We start from the raw sequence: 16,708 nt of genomic DNA on the forward strand, positions 1-16,708 counted from the left end.
ACTGCACGTAGCCAGGCCTATTTTTTTCAATTTGAACGAAAAGTACTGAACATATCAAAACGATTTTTAGCACTTAGATGGATCATTAGAAGTTAAACAAACCCTGAAAGTTGCATGAAGATACGGTCTTCCAAACGGGAGAAATTAATTTTCACCCGCCAATGTGAACATGTCTGTGTGCATGTTGTTTCATTCAAAATAAAGTATTACGTAACCTTTAGAAATTGGCCTTCGCAACCATACGGCTGTATAAATTTACTGGGACGGCGCACTGGTTTGGACAGCTCAATAAGCCTCTGTACTGATGACGTCACACTTTGTTTTCATGTGCACTTTCCTATGGAGCCAGTGGGGGCCCACAGTCCACTGAGCACGATAGGAAAGCACACACGTAAACAAAGTGTGACGTCATCAGTACAGAGGCTTATTCACAACTTAATCAGGCAAACAAGTATTACGTAACCTTTAGAAATCGACCTTCGCAACCACACGGCTGTATAAATTTACTGGGACGGCGCACTTGTTTTGGAAAGCTCAATTCACAACTTAATCAGGCAAACTTGGAAACAGTTGGTGCTTGGCCTTTGTTTTGATATCAATGGTGCTCGGTCATCCGTGAATGCATAGATACATGTAAGGTATCGATGCAAAGCTTAAACGAACTACCGTTCAAGATGGAGTCACCTTCAGATGTTAAGTTGCTAACCCATTATTTTTTGATTACTTTTTCGTTAAAATTTGTGAATTTACGATGTATTATTGCAGCTGTATCTACGACATAAAATAAGCACTATGTGATTTGCATGTACAAAAAAAGCTTCTAAAAACTCATGAACAGATGTCGAATCCGTAGTTTTACCTGCAGGATTTATTATGTATTTTCGGAATAAAAACGGGATTGTTTCACCACCAATTTCCTCAAACGCCACCAAAATCTGCTACATTTCAGTGATTTTAAACAAAATATTGTATGATAGCTACCAGGATAGACACAAAGTTTCAGATCAGTTGGTGATACTTTCGCTTTTAACGAACAAGTCCATAATTTCTCCGAAAAATGCTCCTACAATATACGTTTGGTGTTAAGATCAACTTTAGCACCGGATTTGGCCCCATCAGAGGTAGCGTGCTTAATTTCACGCAGGATTTGATCATAATCGGGGTTACTATATAGGGAATATGTGCGTCTATAGTTAGAATATCTCACCGAATCCGGGCTAGGTTAAGTTTGCTTTCTGGTTGTTAAACTGATACAAAAGAGATACAAAATACAGAACGGCATACTTCCATTACCTTGAGACTCAAACCACCTGTACCAATGCATGGAGAATCTTTTTAGACGAAACGTGACACATAAATCTCCCGATTCGGCCCAGTAGTTTTTGCTGCAGAGAGCTTAATTTGTGAGCGCACATCTTTCATGTGGTATTATTACATTAAAATGAATCCTTCTACCCAATTAAGTCGAATTCGCGGGCGCGGTTTAGTTATTCATCGGGACAAAACTGACTCCCGTCTTTGTTTCACAAAATAGGCTCTAGAACAAAAATTACTAGACCAAATCGGGCGATCTTAGTATCATTTTTCTTTTATTTGAATCCCCCATCCACTGGTATAGGTTGTTTGACTCAAAGGGCAGCGAAAGTACGCCGTTTTTCCCCCAAAGTTCAAAGGCATTTTTTTTTTTAAATAAAGGTCAGTTTTTCATGCTATAGTTTCGATTATTCAACTCAGTACATATATCAGCCACATTTTTTTAAATTCGTACTTCGGATTTCTATAATTGTTTGCATTTTGTATTAGGCCGTATGGTTGATATGCTGGTAATCAGCGCGCATGATGAACCAGCAAACTAATACGTTTTTTTCCACATGAAAGCACTACCAGTTAACGTGACGGTCAAAACGTCTTGTAAATGTGCCTTACGAGGGGTCGATGCTGTATGTATTTAACTGTGTTCTGCAGAGTCAGGTTGGTTTGTTTTTTCCTCGCCTTGCACCTCTATGGCCCGGGTTCGATTCCCATCCCAGCTGACCTTATAGGCTTTCATTTCCTGCCTTATTCTGTGGACTTTGCCTGGAATATCAATCCGGGCTTTTCCTCCCACCTCAAAACCTGAACATTACTTCATTGTCTTTTCTCTCTGACTTTTCTTCGGGCTTCGGAGCTACAATATCCATGGAGTTTTGTGGAACCCTTGGGTTTCATTTCAACATAAGGATTAAAATAACGAAATCTAAGTGCACTACAACAAGGTTACGAAAAAAATCAAATTCTAATGACGCATAAAAATTAATGCGCCGATAGAGAATAAAATCCACAGAAGGAAATGAATCAGATCCTTTAATGCATAATGAAACATCAGTACACCTGGCTCTAGCCATCCTGTCGTGAGAAAAATGTAACAATAAATATACATCCTGTAATGATAAAATATACATCATGTATACAATTATAAACAAATTTTCGATGAAAACGAAAATGAAATTTATACTACTTTCAGTTTGGTCAAATATTCTAAAAAGGGAAATTTCTCGAATCTTTCGATCACGGTCGTTCTCTGCACGAAAAAAACTCTAGTTCTGACGCGCATTGTTGCAGTGCTTGCTCGACAACCGTATATTGGACAGTGTTTTGGCAGACTCCATCAGTCAGTGGTGCTTGAAAATCCCGATTTTGGTTGCGAGTAAAACTTAACAGTTTCGCAGACGAACATTTAGATCACTTTGATCACAAGACCAGTTTTCAGACATAATATCAATCATCATGTTTCATGCCGCTATCGAGTGCATTTCGGTTGTCTTTGTGATCACAGCTCATTTACCGAGTCATGTTGATGGTGTCTACTTCTTGCGTCATCCTAGAGATACAGAAATCGCCGAGGGAGAAAGTTTGGAGCTTCACTGTGATGTGGAGGATCGTAAACCGTGGGAGCGGATGCTATGGGCGTTCCGCTGGGACGGTGAGGACGGACTGTGGCGGTATATTCATATCACAGGCGGGGATTCGTCGCAGGACAACATTAGCCATGACATCGGCAGTTCTCACTTTGTTCACCGCGGCAGCTACTCGCACCGTAGTGAGACGACAGAGTCCCTGGAAAGCAGGGATGGTGTCAGCCGGATGTTAAAGGTTGACAATTACACGCTCAGGATCGAGAAGGCGCGACATCGGGACTCAGGCATGTACATGTGCGCATACTGGCCGGATTGTCCAGCAGGGGATGTAGGTTTCGGTGCTAAAACTGCACGAGTGACTGTCTCGTTACCCAAAGACTCCCCGTCTCTGACTTGCAGCAGTTTCTCTACTGAATCCACTCGTGGAGTTGCAACCGAGGTTGACCTGCGTTGCACCGGGACAAAAGAGCTGGCTGGCCAAGGCTTGAAACTATCATGGTTCAGGGAGGATGGACGACTACTAAACCCTTACCAGGAGGCCGACGATGACGTGTATTTGCAGCATATGCTCCAAGCGGATGAAAACGGGCTCAGGTTCTACTGCGAGGTGAATGGGCCACACGGTAAGGAATCTTGCTCCGAGGTCCCGCTGAACGTTCCACCTACCTTGTCCCTTACTCCCACTTCGCAAACAGTATACGAGGGCACCGATGCCGTCTTTACATGTACTGCCTCCGGAATGCCGTACATCCAGACTTTCACTTGGTACGTGGAAGATACACGCACCTTGATGAAGGACTCAGGCTCACGTATACTTGTCGAAAGAGGAGACGGCACCTCCTCATTGCAATTAAAGCGAGTCAATGCATCTGCACACAGCAGAAGCATCGCCTGTGTTGTTGCTGTTCCGTCTGGTGTGTCAGCTAACGCTACAGGGAGTTTGATGGTCCAGAAAGCCGAGCGAGTCGAAGCCGTGCTTTCTCCCGGTGGCCAGGCAGACGTTCCCCCTTCGACGTCTGTGTTCTTCACCTGCTCTGTTCTCCCGTCAGAACTTACCAGTGTTGCCTCGTTCGCATGGTTTCTTGACGGAGTAGGCCTAAGGATTGCAAGAGAAACGAACGGCGGTCCCGCGATTGTCACAAGTACAGATCCTTCTAGGGATGATACAGACCGCCAGAACAACGACTTATCCGAGCTGAGATTCGGCATCTGGAGTGCCGGATCTACCGGGGAAATCCTACGCATTGATGATCTGAAACCATCCGATCTCATGTTTAATATCACCTGCGAAGTTCGAGTTCCAGATCTGAAAGCCGATCATAAATCCTGTCACGTCAACGTGCGCAACAAAAGCTCGAGCGATATAACCCAGACGGTAGCCATAACTGCCGGTACTGGCGCTGTGTGCTTCGTTCTCGGCTTACTGTCGGCTCTACTTCTCTTCGTCGTTTGCCCTCTACGATGCATGAATCGAGTCACCATCTCAGGCAAAGACAGGCAGTCTAGAGTAACCGAGGTGAAAGGTTTGTCTCTTCAACCGACACAGGTAGGGGATGAGCAACTGTCCTCAGAAGGTGTTCCTGAGCAGCGGGCAATGTCAGACAGAAAAGGCGGCAACAAGAAGGAGATCCAACATACGTACTTCAACACCTCGGAACGTGACGACAGCGACAACCTTCACTTGGGGATCCATGAGTATGCTCTGTCTAGCATGTCGGATTACGAACAGATCGCAGAGACATTGACGACGCCAAGGTCCGCTACCCTACCCCGGGAGCACAGGAAGAAACCTCTTCTCCACACCGAGTCCGTGAAAGGTGTAACCGGGAGCTTGGAAGACGACACTCCTTGCTTGGAAGGGGAGGAGATATCTCTGAAATGGCTCAAGTTACCGAAGTGGCCTCCTACCAAGCATGAATGAGGATATGAGGTCCCGTACACTCTTTTCACGGTCAGTTTCTGATATAGGTGAATAATACATTAATACCTTCTTTCTTTTTTTTACTCATTATAGCAATTCCACTGAAAAGTTTTTGTTGATTTCTTTTAAAATGTGCCAAGCCAGAATTACTGAAATTCTTTTCTGTGTTTCTGTTGTACCTCGAATAGTAAAAGTTGCCTTTCAGACATTCCGTGTCCTTCAAAGCCAAAAAAGAATCGTTTTAATGAGTGCCGAGCCCATGCCCAACAATTTACGCCCAACTTCGTCCATCACATACCGGCGACGTATTGTACCCGTGTCCTGTACGTCGATCACTAGGGGTCTCAAAATATCATCTAGATTTGATGCATGTGATTTACTTTACTCAGCAAATCAGTATACTTAATTGAGGAAAAAATAAGCCATTAAAAATCACAAAATGAAGTTATTGCAGAGTTATTTCGTGAAGACGTTTTGAAATCAAATGAAGTCCTGATACATGCGTCTAGAATATCCAGAACTTAAAGCCGAGGTTCATGGAGTCGCGTAACCAGCGGGGAGAGCTGGGGGCAACTACCTCACGTCATGAACGGAACTAGAAATGCAGCCATGTTTACTTTTAACACAGGGACACTACTCTGAAACTGAAAGATAACAAGTACATTTTACAAATAAAATTTCTTTAGATTGTGTGAAATCTTTTTATTGATTTCAGCCGATTAACATAATCTCATAAGTCGATTTGTATAAGACTAGAAAGCATCAATGAAATATAGCTTTTGGAAGTTTTCCAATCCAATCTTTATGATTACTTTACGGTGGCCTATACCTCACCTTATTTTGATGCCGTAAAAAAAATACAAGGCAAGTAAAGCTGGTCCCAGAGTGCACACTATTCGAAGAAGAAGAAGAAGAATGGCTACTGACAGATTCATTGGCTTTAATGGGTAATCCTATACGATAGGACTGCCCGGCTAAGTCAAAGTGACAGTCTGTCAGTCACTCACATAGGTACACAGGGGATAGGCTGGCTCTCTGGGACCAGAACGGCGAGCTTTTGTTGCAAAAGCCACAAGGGAAAGTTAGTCCTTTATTATTCCTTTAGTTATTTCCACAAAGGAACTTATTTGCCTTGCATTATATTACTTTTCAAAATATAATAATTAAGTACTTTTATTATTCTTATGATTATTATTATTTAACAAAACGAATCAGGTAGAGTGGGAGTAAAGTAATGCTGTAAAGTTGCTTGACAGCATCCCCCACACACCTGTCCAACAAGTTACATTCCTGCTAATTTATGAACATTTCCCCTATATATCTTTAAACCATTATTTATCATGAGATGCTGTAAATATTGAACAGTTTCATTCCAATTAAAATCGTAAATTTATCTATAAAAAGTAATGTATACTTGCTATTGATTATAAAAAGGTTTAAAGCGCTAGCTCTTACACTGATTGTAACAAGATGTTGAAATAGGTAGGCCTTAATTGGCAATTGCCGAAATTAGTGCATTCATGATGACATTTCTTGTGTTCAAATTACATAACCCTTATTATATGGTGTATAATCCGAATATAAAGCCGGCGCACACCTTCCCGATTTTACCGGTTTCCCGGATCACCCCATCACCGGTACGGGGCTTGTTTTTTCACGGTTGCGGTTAGACTGCTACTTTAATACCTGCACATGCCCGATGCGTCCTATAATCGGTCGCATGATGATCAGTCACATGATGACAACCTTGTGACTTCCTTCGTGAATCTGATTGGTTAACATTAATATTGCGTCCGGTGAAATTGGATGTGGTGATATCGGATGCGAAAATAATCAAACGTGTTTGATTTCATCCGGTCACCCTGCAGTGCATGTATGGTCAGGTCGGTCCAAATTTTCGGCGCATACCTTTGTACGATGGCCCAATGATCTGGTGAACCGTTAAAATTGGAAAGGTGTGCGCCGGGCTTAACGAGTTAACATAAGTATGGACTTCAGCACTGTCAAAGTGATTCTATTCTAAAGGGTGGTTCGTCAGCCTTTATCTCTACATTCACGGATGACCGATCATCAATTATTTCAAAACAAAGGCAAAAAAACGGGTTTTTTTTGCAGGTTTGCTGAATAAGTGGTGAGTTAAAATGTCGGAAGAATGCGCTGCCCTGTGGACAATGCAGTCCAAGTTATACGTTTTGAGTACATTTTTGCAGATATATTCTATCAGGATAAATGATGTTCCATTTACGTTGAAACACTTTGGACATGTCTGCCCCCCCCCCCCCCCCCCCAGTGAACACTTAATTGACTGGGACGGCTCACTTGATTTGGACACGTCAATTCACAACTTAATCAGGCAAACTTGGAAACAATTGGTGCTTGGCCTTTGTTTTGATATCAATGGTGCTCGGTCATCCGTGAATGCATAGATACATGTAAGGTATCGATGCAAAGCTTAAACGAACTACCGTTCAAGATAGAGTCACTTTCAGATGTTAAGTTGCTAACCCATTATTTTTGGATTACGTTTTTCGTTAAAATATGTAAACTGACGATGTATTATTGCAGTCGTATCTACGAAATAAAATAAGCACTGTGATTTGCATGTTGGCCTACAGAAAAAAATTTCTAAAAACTCCTGAACAGATGTCAAATCCGTAGTTTCACCTGCAGGATTTATTAGGTATTTTCGGAATTTAAACGGGATTATTTCATCACCAACTTCCTAAAACGCCACCAAGATTTCAGTGTTTTAACAGAAATATATTATATGAAAGGAACCAGGATAGATAAACAGTTTCAGATCAGTTAGTGATGCATTCGCTTTTAACGAACAAGTCCATAATTTCTCCGCAAAATGCTCGTACAATATACGTTTGGTGTTAAGATCAACTTTAGCACCGAATTTGGCTCGATGAGGTAGCGTGCTTAATTTCACGCAGGATTTGATTATAATCGGCGTATCTCGATAGCCAATATATGTCTCTGTAGTGAGAATATCTTCCTGAATCCGGGCTAAGTTAAGTTTGCCTTCTGGTTGTTAGACTGATAAGGGTTTTGAACAAAATGGAAACAAAAATTTAACTGATTTAAATGTTAAATTTTACACCTGTATATATGGTGACACCAAAACGGAACGGCATACCTCCACTACCTTGAGACTCAAATCACCTGTACCAATGGATGGAGAATCCCTGTTAGAACAAATATGATACCAAGATCTCCCGATTCGGTCCAGTAGTTTTTGCTGCAGACCCCATTTTGTGAAGCATACATTGCAATCAATCCGTCCATCCAATTAATTCAAATTCGCGGGCGCGGTTTAGTATTTCACCGGGACACTATATGACTCCCGTCTTTGCTTCACAAAATAGGCTCTAGAGCAAAAATTACTAGACCGAATCGGGCGATCTCGGTATCATTTTTCTTTTAACAGAATTCCCCATCCATTGGTATAGGATTTTGACTCTAAGGGTAGCGGAAGTACGCCGTTAATTTTTTTGGGGGGCCGGGCCACCCTGTATATTGATTAGTTTTCCCCCAAAAGTGTTATTGTGGGGTTTTCGACCTTCCCGTGATCAGTAATTCATGCCATATAGTTGAATGTTTAAAACATCTACAATGTCTAAAGCTTTTGTTCAATACTTCTGAGATACATGTACTTGTATTTGTAAATAATAATGTTCGTCGTATGTTTCACCAATGTATGTACTTTTCCTTATGAGTTTCACTTTACTTGACATTATTAAATAATTTGTTATTCATACAGGGTCCCAATAGAAATCAGTTTTTAACTGTTTGGGCAAACCCTGGGTAAAGAAATGGAAAAAAATAAATTAACTGTTAATGAAAACATGCGAGATATATATTATTCCACAAATGTTTATTCCCGTCTTGCCCTGTTTTCCGACAGGTTTTTTTCCCCAAAGTTCCAAGGCATTCTTTTTTATTGTCATTTTTTTGTCATAGTTCACTATAGTTTCGATTATTCAACTCGGTACATACATCTTTCTGTTTCTGTTCCATAAACGTACAAACACCTAGAAGGTTGTCGACGTACGTTGGTCAGGGTCAGGTGTGCAGCAACTAAATTCTTGATTGGGTTTTGGAAGCCAGGTCTTGAATGTTGATGTTGTCCAGTGCCAGTTTGAAAGTCTTAATGTCAGGTGAAGAGCGGATGTTTGGGTGAAGTTGATTCCATTCTAGGATGGTCTTTGGGTACATTGAGTAACGAAAGCAGTCCGTATTTGTGGTGATGACTCTATATGAGAAAGGTCCAGTCTGTCTAGTAGAAACCCCCCTTGATGAGTTGACGATGTTCAGATAATCTTCCCTATTACTCGGTGTAAGCCCATGGGTTTCTTTGTAGAGGGTGACTAATCGAACTTTGGTCCGTCGATCTTGAAGAGTGTCCCATTTGAGTTTATTCATCATTGCTGAGATGCTTGACTCCCTGCTGTAGTCTTGCATAACAAATCTAGCTGCTCTGTGTTGAATGCTTTCTAACATCAGCCAGATTTATTCAAATTCTAACTTCGGATTTCTATAATTGTTTGTATTATGTATTAAGCCGCATGGTTGATAGGACAGGTTATCAGCGCGCATGATGAATAAGCAAACTAACTAGCTCAAAACTTCAAAATTTCTTGTAAATGTGCCTTACGAGGGGTCGATGCTGTATGTATTTAACTGTGTTCTGCAGAGTCAGGTTGGTTTGTTTTTTCCTCGCCTTGCACCTCTATGGCCCGGGTTCGATTCCCATCCCAGCTGACCTTATAGGCTTTCATTCCTGCCTTATTCTGTGGACTTTGCCTGGAATATCACTCCGGGCTTTTCCTCCCACCTCTAAACCTGAACATTACTTCATTGTCTTTTCTCTCTGACTTTTCTTCAGGCTTCGGAGCTACAATATCCATGGAGTTTTGAGGAACCCTTGGGTTTCATTTCAACATAAGGATTAAAATAATGAAATCTTAGTGCACTACAACAAGGTTACGAACAAAATCGAATTCTATAATGACGCAAATATGCGCCGATATAGATTGAAATCCAAAGAAGGAAATGAATCAGATCCTTTTATGCATAATGAAACATCAGTACACCAAGCTGTAAACATCATGTCGTGACTAAAATGTAATTAACGCAATAACAATCCTGTGTATAAAAACAACATTTAGATAGAAACGAAAATGAAATTGATATCACTTTTACTTTCACCTTTGTCAACACGCCCAGTTACTGAACAGCACTGTATGAAGCAGGTTGTATTCTATAAAGGGAAATACTTTGAATTTCTCGATAACGATCATTCTCTGAAAGAAACTAAAAGACTCTTGTTAATATGACGGGCATTGTTGCAGTGCGCGCTCGACAACCGTATATTGGACAGTGTTTTGGCAAACACCAGACAGTTGTTGTTTAAACTCTTGATGTTCGGTTGCGAGTAAAATTTTACAGCATCGCAAACGAACAGGTATCTCTGGATCAAATACAAGTTTTCAGACATAATATATCTATCATCATGTTTCATGCCGCTATCGAGTGCATTTCGGTTGTCTTTGTGATCACAGCTCATTTACCGAGTCATGTTGATGGTGTCTACTTCTTGCGTCATCCTAGAGATACAGAAATCGCCGAGGGAGAAAGTTTGGAGCTTCACTGTGATGTGGAGGATCGTAAACCGTGGGAGCGGATGCTATGGGCGTTCCGCTGGGACGGTGACGACGGACTGTGGCGGTATCTTCATATCACAGGCGGGGATTTGTCGCAGGACAACATTAGCCATGACATCGGCAGGTCTCACTTTGTTCACCGCGGCAGCTACTCGCACCGTAGTGAGACGACAGAGTCCCTGGAAAGCAGGGATGGTGTCAGCCGGATGTTACAGGTCGACAACTACACGCTCAGGATCGAGAAGGCGCGACATCGGGACTCTGGCATGTACATGTGCGCCTACTGGCCGGATTGTCCAGCAGGGGATGTAGGTTTTGGTGCTAAAACAGCCCGAGTGACCGTCTCGTTACCCAAAGACTCACCATCTCTGACTTGCAACAGTCTCAGTCCTACTGAACTCACTCGCGGAGTTGCGACCGAGGTGGTCCTCCAATGCACTGCGACTAAAGAGCTAGCTGGCCAAGGCTTGAAACTATCTTGGTTCAGGGAGGATGGACGGCTTCTGAACCCTGACCTGGAGGCCGACGATAACGTATATTTACGGCATTTGCTCCAAGCGGATGAAAACGGGCTCAGGTTTTACTGCGAGGTGAATGGGCCACACGGTAAGGAATCTTGCTCCGAGGTCCCACTGAACATTCCACCTACCTTGTCCCTTACTCCCACTTCGCAAACAGTATACGAGGGCACCGATGCCGTCTTTACATGTACTGCCTCCGGAATGCCGTACATCCAGACTTTCACTTGGTACGTGGAAGATACACGCACCTTGATGAAGGACTCAGGCTCACGTGTACTTGTCGAAAAAGGAGACGGCACCTCCTCATTGCGATTGAAGCGAGTCAAGACATCTGCACACAGCAGAAGCATCGCCTGTGTTGTTGCTGTTCCGTCCGGTGTGTCAGCTAACGCTACCGGGAGTTTGATGGTCCAGAAAGCCGAGCGAATCAAAGCCGTGCTTTCTCCCGATGGCCAGGTAGACGTTCCCCATTCGACGTCTGTGTTCTTCACCTGCTCCGCTCTCCCGTCAGAACTTACCAGTGTTGCCTCGTTCGCATGGTTTCTTGATGGAGTAGGCCTAAGGATTGCAAACGAAACTAGCGGTGGTCTTGCGATTGTCACAAGCAGAAATTCTTCTAGGGATGATACAGACCGCCAGAACAACGATTTATCCGAGCTGAGATTCGGCATCTGGAGTGCCGGATCTACTGGGGAAATCTTACGCATTGATGATCTTAAACCATCTGATTTCATGTTTAATATCACCTGCGAAGTTCGAGTTCCAGATCTGAACGCCGATCATGAATCCTGTCACGTCAACGTGCGCAACAAAAGCGCGAGCGATATAACCCAGACGGTAGCCATAACTGCCGGTACTGGTGCCGCGTGCTTCGTTCTCGGCTTACTGTCGGCTCTACTTCTCTTTGTTTGCACTCAACGTTGCAAGAATCGAGTCACCCTCTCAGGCAAAGACGGGCAGTCTGGAGTAACCGAGGTGAAAGGTTTGTCTCTTCAACCGTCACAGGTCGAGGATGAGCAACTGTCTTCAGGAGGTGTACCTGAGCAGCGGGCAATGTCAGACAGAAAAGCCGGCAACAAGAAGGAGGTCCAACACACGTACTTCAGCACCTTGGAACGCAACGACAGCGACAACCTTCACTTAGGGATTCAGATGAATGTTCTGTCTAGCATGACGTCTTACGAACAGATCCCAGAGACAGTGACGACGCCAATGTCCACTACCCTACCTCTGGAGCACAGGAAGAAACCTCTTCTCCACACCGAGTCCGTGAAAGGTGCGACCGGGAGCTTGGAAGACGACACTTCTTGCTTGGAAGGGGAGGAGATATCTCTGAAATGGCTCAAGTTACCGAAGTGGCCTCCCGCCAAGGATGAATGAGGATATGAGGTCCCGGGCACTCTTTCACGGTCAGTTTCTGATACTCCATTAGGTGACTAATACACTGAAACCTTTCTTTGACCAATTAGCCAATAGCAATTCCACTGAAATGTGTGGAAGTAAATATGAAACTCCATTTTTGTTGATTTCCTCTAAAGTGCACCAAGTCAGAATTGCTTAAATTCTCTGTAGGTTTTCTATGTTTTTGTTGTACCTCGTATAGTAAAGGTTCCCTTTCACACATTCCTTGTCCATAAAAGCCAAAAAGAATCGTTTTAATGAGGGCCGATGCTTTGCCCAAAAATTCACTCTGGAACCTCCTGTGTCACATACCGGCGACGTATTGCCCCCGTGTCCTGTACGTCGATCACAAGTGGTCTCAAAATATAAATCTAGTTTTGATCATGTGATTTACTTTACAGAGCAGATCAGGATATTTAATTACGGGAAAAATAAGCCATTAAAAATCACAAAATGAAGTTATTGCAGAGTTATTTCGTGAAGACGTTTTGAAAATCAAATGAAGTCCTGATACATGCGTCTAGAATATCGAAAACTTAAAGCCGAGGTTCATGGAGTCACGTATCCAGCGGGGAGGGCTGATGGGGGCAACTACCTCACGTCATGAACGGAACTAGAAATGAAGCCATGTTTTAACACACGGGACACTACTCTGAAAATGAAAGATGTACAAATTTCTTTAAATTGTGTGAAAGCTTCTTATTGATTTCAGCCGATTAACATATCGCATTAAGTCGATTTGTATAAAATCTCGACTAGAAAGCATCAATGAATTATTAGGGATGTTTTCCAATCCAATCTTTAGGATTAATTAACGGTGGCCCATACCTCACCTAATTTTGATGCCGTAAAAAAAGGCAAGGCAAGCCTTGTAAAGCTGGGCCCAGAGTGCTTATTCAGTGGCTTTATTGGGTAATCCTATACGATAGGACTACCCGGCTAAGTCAAAGTGACAGTCTGTCAGTCACTCACATAGGTACACTGCCAGGGGCTATTAGGCTGGCTCTCTGAGACCACCCCCCCCCCAAAAAAAATGTCCTGAACGGCGAGCTTCGGTGCAAAACCCACAAGGGAAAGTTATTCCATCGCCTCACCGTGGTTGATTATGACTGTAAATAACTTTCCTAATAAGGCTCAGCTTGCAGTCAAATCGTGACTGTCCCAAACATATTAGAATAAACTATGAAATGAATGGGAATTATTTTCCTTTCATTAAATTACTTTTGAAAAAAAATAATAATAAAGTATTACTCTCCAACATTTCACATTCCTGCTTATTCATGAACATTTCCCAATATGTCTTTAAACCATTATGTATTTTGTGATGCTGTAAATATTGAAAAGTTTCAAATTATAAATTTATCGGCAAGAAGTAAGGTAGGCTATACTTGCTAGTTATTATAAAAAAAAATATTTAAAGCGCTAGCTCTTACAATATAAGATGCAATAAGATGGTAAAATGTGTAGGCCTTACTCGGCAATTGCCAAAATGAGTGCTTTTATGAAGACACCCGAATATAAAGCCCGGCGCACACCTTCCCAATTTTACCGGTTTCCTGGATCACCCCATCACCGGTACTTGTTTTTTTTATTCACCGTTGCGGTTAGACCGCTACTTTACCTGCACACATGCCCGATTGATGATCCGTCACATGATGACCAGTCATGTGACTGGTCATCATTCGAGATAGCAACCATATGAATTGCTTCGTGAATCTGATTGGTTAACATTAACATTGCGTCCGGTGAAATTGGATCTGGTGAAATCGGATGCAAAAAATCAAACATGTTTGATTTCTGGTCACCTGGTGCATACGGTCAGGTCGGTCCGAATTTTCGGCGCACACCCGTACCCCTGTACTGTACGATGGTCCGACGATCTGGTGAACCGGTAATTGGAAAGGTGTGCGCCGGTTAACGAGTTATTATTGTTCAACACTGTCTAAGTGATTCTATCTTAAAGGTTGCTTTATCAGCTTTTAAATCTACGATCACGGATGATCGATCATCATTGATTTCAAAACAAAAGCCTAAAACGGGTTTTTCCAGGTTTGCTGAATACGTGGTGAGTTAAAATGTCGGAAGAATGCGCTGCCGTTTTAGGCTTTTGTTTTGAAATCAATGATGATCGATCATCCGTGATCGTAGATATAAAAGCTGATAAAGCAACCTTTAAGATAGAATCACTTAGACAGTGTTGAACAATAATATATGTTTTGAGTTATATGCTATATGTTTTGAGTATAATTTTTGCAGATTTACTTCATCTTGATCAATGATGTTGCATTTATGTTGAAACACCTTCGACATGTCTGGCCCCCCCCCCCCCCCACAGTCAACACTTAATTTACTGGGACGGCGCACTTGATTTGGACACGTCAATTCACAACTTAATCAGGCAAACTTGGAAACAATTGGTGCTTGGCCTTTGTTTTGATATCAATGGTGCTCAGTCATCCGTGAATGCATAGATACATGTAAGGTATCGATGCAAAGCTTAAACCAACTACCGTTCAAGATGGAGTCACCAGTGCGACCTTCATATGTTAAGTTGCCAACCCATTATTTTTGGACTACCATTTTCGTTAAATATTGTAGTTGTATCTTCGACATAAAATAAGCACTATGTAATTTGCATGTACAAAAAAAGCTTCTAAAAACTCCTGAACAGATGTCGAATCCGTAGTTTTACCTGAAGGATTTATTATGTATTTTCGGAATAAAAACGGGATTGTTTCACCACCAATTTCCTCAAACGCCACCAAGATCTGCTACATTTCAGTGGTTTTAAACAAAATATTATATGATAGCTACCAGGATAGCTGAAAAGTTTCAGATCAGTTGGTGATGCATTCGCTTTTAACGAACAAGTCCATAATTTCTCCGAAAAATGCTCGTACAATATACGTTTGTTATGAAGATCAACTTTGGCACCGGATTTGGCCCCATCAGAGGTAGCGTGCTTAATTTCACGCAGGATTTGATTATAATCGGTGTATCTATATAGGCAATATGTGTGTCTATAGTTAGAATATGTCTCACTGAATCCGGGTTAGGTTAAGTTTACTTTCCGATTGTTAAACTGATATGGGTTTTTAACAAATGTATGAAACAACTATATATTGGTAAAATGGCAAATTTTACACCTGCATATAATATATGTTTTATTGTTAATGAAAATATGCGACATATTAATATAATTATCCACATGTTTTTTATTCCCGTCTAGTTCTGTTTTCCGACATGTTTTTTTGTCCCAATATTAATAAGTTCATATGTTGTGAAATGATCATTGTTTAAGTTATGAATTATTGTTACTTTTGTACACGGTGTTGTTTTATCTAAATGAAAATACGCTGATAAATGATGTAATAATTAATTGTTTTGTTCGTTTTTTTTGCTTCAAAGAAACTATTTCTAGCGTGTGTTGTTGTTATTGTAATAATTACTAAAGTTGTAAAATGCTGGTGTTGCTCTCGAACAAATAAAATAGCTTTTACAATCGGACATGAAATATTGCTTTTTGCTCCTGATCCATTAATACAATGGAAAACAAACCTATAATGGCCAGTAACGTCATTTCGCTCGACTGTTCATAGTGTACAGTGCACTGAAGAACATACCCAATAAAAACACATTATTGTACGATTCACGCTCAACAGGTACGGGTTTACTAAACGGTTAGTTTGCTGATCGTTTTGAACGCGGTTTACAAACTTGAAACCGGTTACAAAGAGCTAACCGAAAACGCTGTTATGATGCCTTTTGTATGAGACGAAAACCGCATTCAAAGCGCGCTGTGTTTCGCAGCATATGTAACTCCGTATTTAGCGGTATTAGCGAACGCGATCTGCTCTATTCAGTGTGCACACATTGCATAGGGTAATATCGGGCTGTTTCAGTGGTTCGAGCTGATACAGCAAGACTTCGGAAAACCTGCACAAATACAACGACAATCACCCGCGTGGCGTTCATGGGTGCCAAACCTCCAATATGGCCATGTTTCTGGCATGCCCCATGGGGTGCATGGGGTTCGATTGTTCTGTTTTGCCCTTCGAAAGTCGCAGAATCGCGAGGTGAATTTGTGAAATATGGCGCGTAAAAAATGTTGCAGTATTGAATAGTTCAGTAGTTCAGCTACAAATTCAGTTCACACAAAACGGTTCAATGTAATTGTCATTCTTTCAGATTGATATTTTATTAGTCGTGGAAGTTAAAACAGACATGACATTCTTTCTTTTCCTGGTGTGAAAGCAATACAATCAAACATTTATATGCAAGTTCACAATTATGCAACAT

Source organism: Patiria miniata, unplaced genomic scaffold, assembly GCF_015706575.1.
Source record: "Patiria miniata isolate m_02_andy unplaced genomic scaffold, ASM1570657v1 HiC_scaffold_20, whole genome shotgun sequence".
Classification (NCBI taxonomy): domain Eukaryota; kingdom Metazoa; phylum Echinodermata; class Asteroidea; order Valvatida; family Asterinidae; genus Patiria; species Patiria miniata.